The following is a 6,855-nucleotide window of genomic DNA, read 5'->3' on the forward strand; positions in this document are numbered from 1 at the left end:
TAAGTTAAGAAGAGTTGCATGGAGATGGAACTGGACGGTGGTCGAGCGGAGGCGTCGATGACGCGGCCTGACGCTACGTGTCGAAACTCCATGCTGTTGGGACCGAACCAGGTCGGGTGTGTGGGCGAGGCCCGGTCGTACGCGCGCCGTTCGGTGGCTGGTTCGCGAACCCTCTTTTGTCATGGCGCGAGCCGCGAGGTGTGGCCCGACCGACGAGGGAGAGACGGAGAGGATTCGTGGCTGGTGAGTGGTGACGGAGTCGTGCCCACTTGGAGTTGTCCAGTCACCGGAGGGAGGGAAACAGGTGGAGCCGAGGCCCCGCTCGTTTTTGCTTGGCGGTCCGCGGCGCTGCCTAGTCACGCAACCGGCCGAACGGAGCAGGTTGCGCTTTACCTTCCTCAATCTTCATTCAGTCAGTCACGTCCTTTTTTAACGAGGTAAATACACCAGTGGTGCTTGAACTTGCCAGCGATGTTCAGCTTGGTGCCTGAAGTTGAAAAATACGTCGAAGTGGTTCTAAAACTTGGCACGAACGTGCAGATACGGTGTTAATCCCATTCATATACGTAAAGTGCTCCATCGTGGCAGTGTATATACCTGACTTGGCATCGAGCCTTCTTATAAATACGGAACAAAATTATTTTATATATGATATGTCCCTATGACTAGTGGGTCCTACTGCCAGGGAAATTAAAGTAAAAAATACAGACAGACAGAAATCGAACCTGTGCCCAATAGCAAACAGCAAGCGTGTCCTACCACTACCCCAACTTCATCCTTACAAGTATACTGGCCTCTGAAATATCATGTAGTGTAAATGAAAACGGATATGCTACTAAAATGGGCTGCACTGAGTGCGGCCCATTTAGCACACGTTATTTCTTTGTTTTTACAGAAAAAGTATGTAAATAATAATCATAATACTAAAAGTTAGATTCAAATATTCGTGCATAATCAATAATTACCTTGCTGTAAAAAATATTTGTCTGCACATATTATTTTTAAAATCCATAAACAAGGCCACAACTATCGGTTACAAATATTTGTGGTACATAAATAATAACCTCATGGTACACAAATATTCATGTGCACAAAAAGTAAATATATAAATTTATGCAATAAAACATCTTACTAAAAGATGTTCCTATAATTTATTGAAATATTCACCTTAAACACAATCCATAACTGTTGAAAAATGTTTACTTAATACAAACATTTCAAATATACAGTCATGGATTATGTTTTAAAAACTTAGTAAATATACTGTCATGGCTTATATTTAAATAATACTTGAACATTTTTTACATGATTTTTTTAAATTTAGCTTTTTTCCGTTTTACGTAACATATTTGTAACATGATTAGTTGAACTTTATTTGTATTACTATCATTATAATATACAGACGGTTTAAGCAGATTAAGGAAAAAAATAACATGTGCTAAATGGACCGTTAAGTACCATAACCTTTTCTACATTAAAGTTCAGGAGCCGCAATTGCTAACAGTTGCAAAGTAAGCGTGGTGGCCTGCCATAGTCATTTTTAGTTTTAGGTTGCAGGTTCGAATCCTGTTGTCCTATATTTTACATTTTAATTTCCCTACAGACCTCTATTTTACAGTTTAATTTCCCTACAGGCGGGACCCAATAATCATAGAGACAAATACAGTGGCACGCCAGCGCACTTAACGTATACAAATGATATTAGCACTGTATTTGCACGTTTGTGTCAAGTTTTAAAACCAGTTCAGCGTATTTTTCAAGTTTAGGCACTAAACTGAACATCCATGACAAGTTCGAGCACTACGGGTGTATTTACCTCTTTTTTAACCGGCTGCGCTTTTACTGAATTTTCGGGGTCACAGGCGTACCGGGAGCCTCCGACCGTTAAATTTTCGGATGCGAAAGTGACGCGCCATCGTGCGTGCCCATGGCTGCCATCTCGCGCTCGCGGTGAAACTTTGCAGTCAGCCGACTTGGCCCGAGATTACTGTTACGTGCTACATGGACAGCAGCGCATGGTCGGTTTGGCCGCTTGCGTGAGTACTGACTGAATGCTGGGTCCGGGAGGCGTATCAGCTACGTACCGCCCGAGATTACCGTTAAATTTTCTGTGTTGTTGCTGATCTTATCTCCTTATTACAAGCACGGTCAACCAAATCATCATCGTCGTCAACATCCACCTCCTGGCCTTTGCCTGCATCACCGTCAACCAAACACGCATAAAACACTGTCAAAGCCGAGGTGGGGTGGAGTTAATTGAGTATTCAACTCTGATTCTACTAGCACGTAAGTATATAAAACACTCCTCGAGGAAACGGCCTACGCGGAGCAGAGTCATACACGCACAGGTAACATGTCACATGTGCATGCGTACTACTGTATCACAGTACCCTAATCTACCGGCCGTGGAGATCAAGGACGAGGGGAACAGTGCCGTGCTATCTGCTGCTGCGTGGGCGACGAGTCGGCGGTGACGCGGCCGCGTGTGGGCGCAGGGGCAAACGCGTGGTCGACATGGCGACCTTATCCGCCCGCGCACGGCCTCGCCCCCGCACCATCGATCTCCTTCGAGTAGGAGGACTGGGCCTCGTCGAGTTTGGTGTACGCTGTTTCTCTCTCTCGGGTGCGCTTTTTTCTCGTTGCGTCTCCTGCTTGGGCCCCTACCACCGGCGACATTTCGGCCTCTTCTTCTCCGTTGATTTGTGGCGCTCGTCCGATCATGTCAGGAGTCGACCACAGAAAATGACACACTGAATTGGTTGGGTTGATGTGGGGAAAATTAGGTTTGAAAAGAGAGAGCCAAGCAGCCTGGTTTCAGGGTCCGGGATGATCGCTGGCCATGCACGACACGTATGGCCTTGACAAGGAAGGCTTTGTGCACTTGTGGCTAGTCCAACAAAAGCGCCGCTCGTGAACGTCCACCCTCCACATTTTTTCACTTTTCTTTTCGAGTTGGGAGCCTCCAGTCTTTCTTTTTTGTGGGGTCCTCCAGTCTTTCTTTTTTGTGGGGTCCTCCAGTCTTTCAAATTTTAAATTTGGGTTTTGACTTTTTTTTGCAAATATATACTGTATACTTCGCAAAAGAGTACTCGTAATTGTGACAGATTGCGCTTTATAGGGGACAAATATCTTCCCGCGAGGCTGCTCCTGTCGCACTCCCTCTGTTCCGAATCACTTGTCTCGAAAATGGATGTATCTAGAACTAAAATACATCTAGATACATCCATTTCTACGACAAGTAATTCCGAACAGAGGGAGTACATGCATACACAGACACGCATGATGCGTGACTCTGGGTCTCCGGCGAGACGCGTACCGGCGTACGTGTGTGAGGTCGGTGCATGCGTCCGGAGCCCTCGTGATTCGGATCCTGAGCCCACGAGGGAACCACAGTGGGCAAAATTTCGTGTGTTTGACCCTTTGTGGTATGAAATCGGGATCGGACCATGTTTGATTTATTTATTTTTTGATATTTGACCCTTTTTCCTACCGCCACGAGGCCCGGCGATAGGATTACGTATGCTACCGTCAGAAACTGCGGCGGTAGGAAACTTATCCACGTCGGCAGTGTTAACGGCTTCCGTCTCACCCTACCGCTGCCGGGCATGGCGGTAGCCTGTCCGATCCTATCGTCGGGGTCCCTGGCAGTATGGTGCGGGCAGTTATAAGCCGCGGGCCCGCCCACCCCTCCCCTTCTCCCCCAACGACCCGCCCCGAGAATAGAGGAGTTCTTCCTCTCGCCCCTCTCTCTTCTCCTCCACTCCCCCCTCTGATCTTCGTCGTTTCTTCACAGTTTTTGCGGATCGAGATGGCCCCGAAGAAAGAAAAGTAAGCTCTTTCGATCCCTCCAATTAGTTTTAGTCAAATAGCTTCCAATTCGTCGCATTATTTGATTCAAGTCACCCCCCTTCTTGAACTAGATTTAAATATTTTGAACCCTAGGATTGATTTAGGTTGATTATAGATGTTATATTGTGTTAGATATGAACTCTAGTCACTATTTGGTATGGTTATGTGAAGATGAACCCTAGTTCATATTATTTTTGAAGGGTTTTTTTAATATGATACATGTTGGAGGAATTTATTGTGATATGATGATGCATGTTGATATGCTATGATGCAAGTAGTGGATATAGTTGGAGAACAAATGTTGAACCCTCAAGATGAACCTAGTTCATAATTTTTTGTGTTAAAAATGAATATTGGAGATATTTGTTTTGATATAGGATGCATGTGGATCTTATATGATGCAAGTAGTGGATTTTGTTGGAGTAAACATGGTTAATCCCTCAAGATGAACCCTAGTTTAGGGTTTTTGTTTTTGAAAACAATATGATATGATGCATGTTGGATGTTGTTGGAGAAATATGATATGATATGATGCATTTGAACCATGGTGATTGCATCTTCATATATGTATTTTATTTAGTTCTTGATATATGTATTGTATTTAGTTCATGCTCATGATCATCTTGATATATGATTATTCAAAGATTGAACTCATAGGGTTTTTTGGATGTGATGAACCTTTATTATGCATCGATATGTTTCCTAGTTAATGATGAACCCTAGTTCATGTTGAAATTTTTTTTTGATATGCTTATGCAATTCTTTTAGGAGGCCACCTCTTGCGGACGACATCGGCATGAAGTACACCATGCTTGACACTAGATTCGACAAGCGTCATCGTGCCCGTTTCATTGAGAATGGAGTGGTAATTACCATTTTAAACCAAATCTTTCGAATTGATGAAAACAAGTTGCTAACTATTATGTCCATGCTAATTATGCTTTGGTTATTGATTTTCACTAATGCTACCGCCACTGCGGATGAGGGCTCACAAGACGACGATTAAGATGGAGTACGACGAGCGGTACACACCGTTCTTCAGGAGAGCCCGACTATTGGGTTTCGTCTTGCAGTTCAAGTGTAAGCCGCCGACGCTCGTCCACTCAGCTCTCACGGCTCTGATCGACCGGTGGCGGCCAGAGACGCACAGCTTCCATCTTCCATGTGGGGAGATGACCGTAACCCTCGAGGATTGGGCGATGATTATGGCCCTACCGCTCGAGGGTCGGGCTCTCACAGGAAGAGTGGAGAGGGCGAACTGGCATGATAGGGTTGTCATCCTCATCGGCGACTGCCCTCCCGCCCCCCCGGTTAAGAGCAACCGGACTTCCGGTATACCGCTGTCATGGCTCCTCGAGCACCGGAGCAAGTGCCCGGAAGATGCCGAGCCCCGGGTGGTGGAGCAGTATGCCAAGGCCTACCTGTGGTATCTTCTCATGGAGGTAGTGTTTCAGGACTGCTCCGGGAACACTGCCCTATGGATGTATCTCGACTTCCTAAAGGACTGGGATGCGGGATTCAGCTGGGGGCCCATCGGACTCACCTACCTATACTGTTCGGTAAGTGAATATCACTTTCTTTCAAATATCATGGGCGTGTGTTGCTTTAGATTTTGACATCTTATCATCAATACTTGGTTTGTAGCTTGACGACACGACCCAGAGAGCGGAAGTCATGTCCAGTATGTGTGGATGTGTATGGGGCCTCTCCATTTGGATGTGGGAGCGAATCCCGGTGGGTCATCCGGAGAAGCTGCGCTCGCGTGCATGGATGGATTATGGCGGAGATGACGAAGATGATCGGAACCCGACCGTCACATACGCTTGGGACGTGGTGCGTGTCTACACGGGCGAATCGAAGGCCTTGTACAAGGTCTTCAGCAACGAGCTTGATGCTCTCACGCCTTTCTAGGTATAAGAACTACATTTTGAATAGTTTTGATAACACTTTCACTTGAGCTTACCATTGTTTGGTTATAGGTTACTTGGCGGCCGTATAATGATGATCGAGAGTGGGGGTTCGAGCCGAACAACATGTGCAAGCAGGACCGGCTTCTCTTCAGGTGCATCGTGCCCATGATTTGTGTCTATGCCGTGGAGTACCACTTGCCACAGCGCGTTGCCGCACAATTTGGTAAGGCGCTACACACACCACCAGTCGGCATCGTCCATGATACCGGTGGCTACAACCTACACCAGTGAGTACCACAAGCCGTCCTCATCGATTCTAAATTCTTGTTATGATGTTTTACATTCATACAAAAAGGGTGTTTTATATTCTTTCTTATGCATTGTAGGATGACCAGGCAGAAGAATCAATCAATCACAGATTCGGAAGCTGAACATGCGAGATACGTTAAGGAAGAATATAAAGTGGTAAGTTGTTTTTAGCTCTTTTGAACAGAGTGGTAAGTTGTTTTTAGCTCTTTTGAACCAACGGTTGGATGAAATCAGATTTTAGTGGTACTGACTCATTTTATTACTTTGCAGTCTTCGGAGCTGAACAAAATCATTTTTCAAGCCTCTGATGCGCTTAGTTCTATACCCGGGACTCGAGCTAGTGACAACAAGTTGAGGGAAATGGTGAAAGTAATATGGAGTTCATTTTCTTAAGTTCATTTGCAGAAATTGGACATTGCAGAAGTTCACATTGTTTTGTTATCATTGCAGAAGTACGCCAACAAAGCACGCAGGCTTGTGGGCCTGCTTGGGTGCGCTACAAACACCAAGGATGTTTTTTCTCCTGCACCGATGCGTAGCCTCGCTTCATCAAACCATGCAGCCTCGTCGTCTAGGGCGGTTCAAGATGACGAGGAGGAGAGCGAGGATGATGATGATGAAGAGAAATATGAAGAAGAGGGCGCAGAATAAGAACATGGTGAAGAAGAGGAAGAGGACAATGAGGAGGAGGAGTACGATGATGACGACGGACCTTCGGCAACTCAGCCAACCCAGCGTGAGAAGAGGAATGTGCCGAAGAAGGATTGGAAGAGTCCATCCCTGTTTC

This window comes from Triticum dicoccoides, chromosome 1B (genome assembly GCF_002162155.2).
Source record: "Triticum dicoccoides isolate Atlit2015 ecotype Zavitan chromosome 1B, WEW_v2.0, whole genome shotgun sequence".
Taxonomy (NCBI): Eukaryota; Viridiplantae; Streptophyta; class Magnoliopsida; order Poales; family Poaceae; genus Triticum; species Triticum dicoccoides.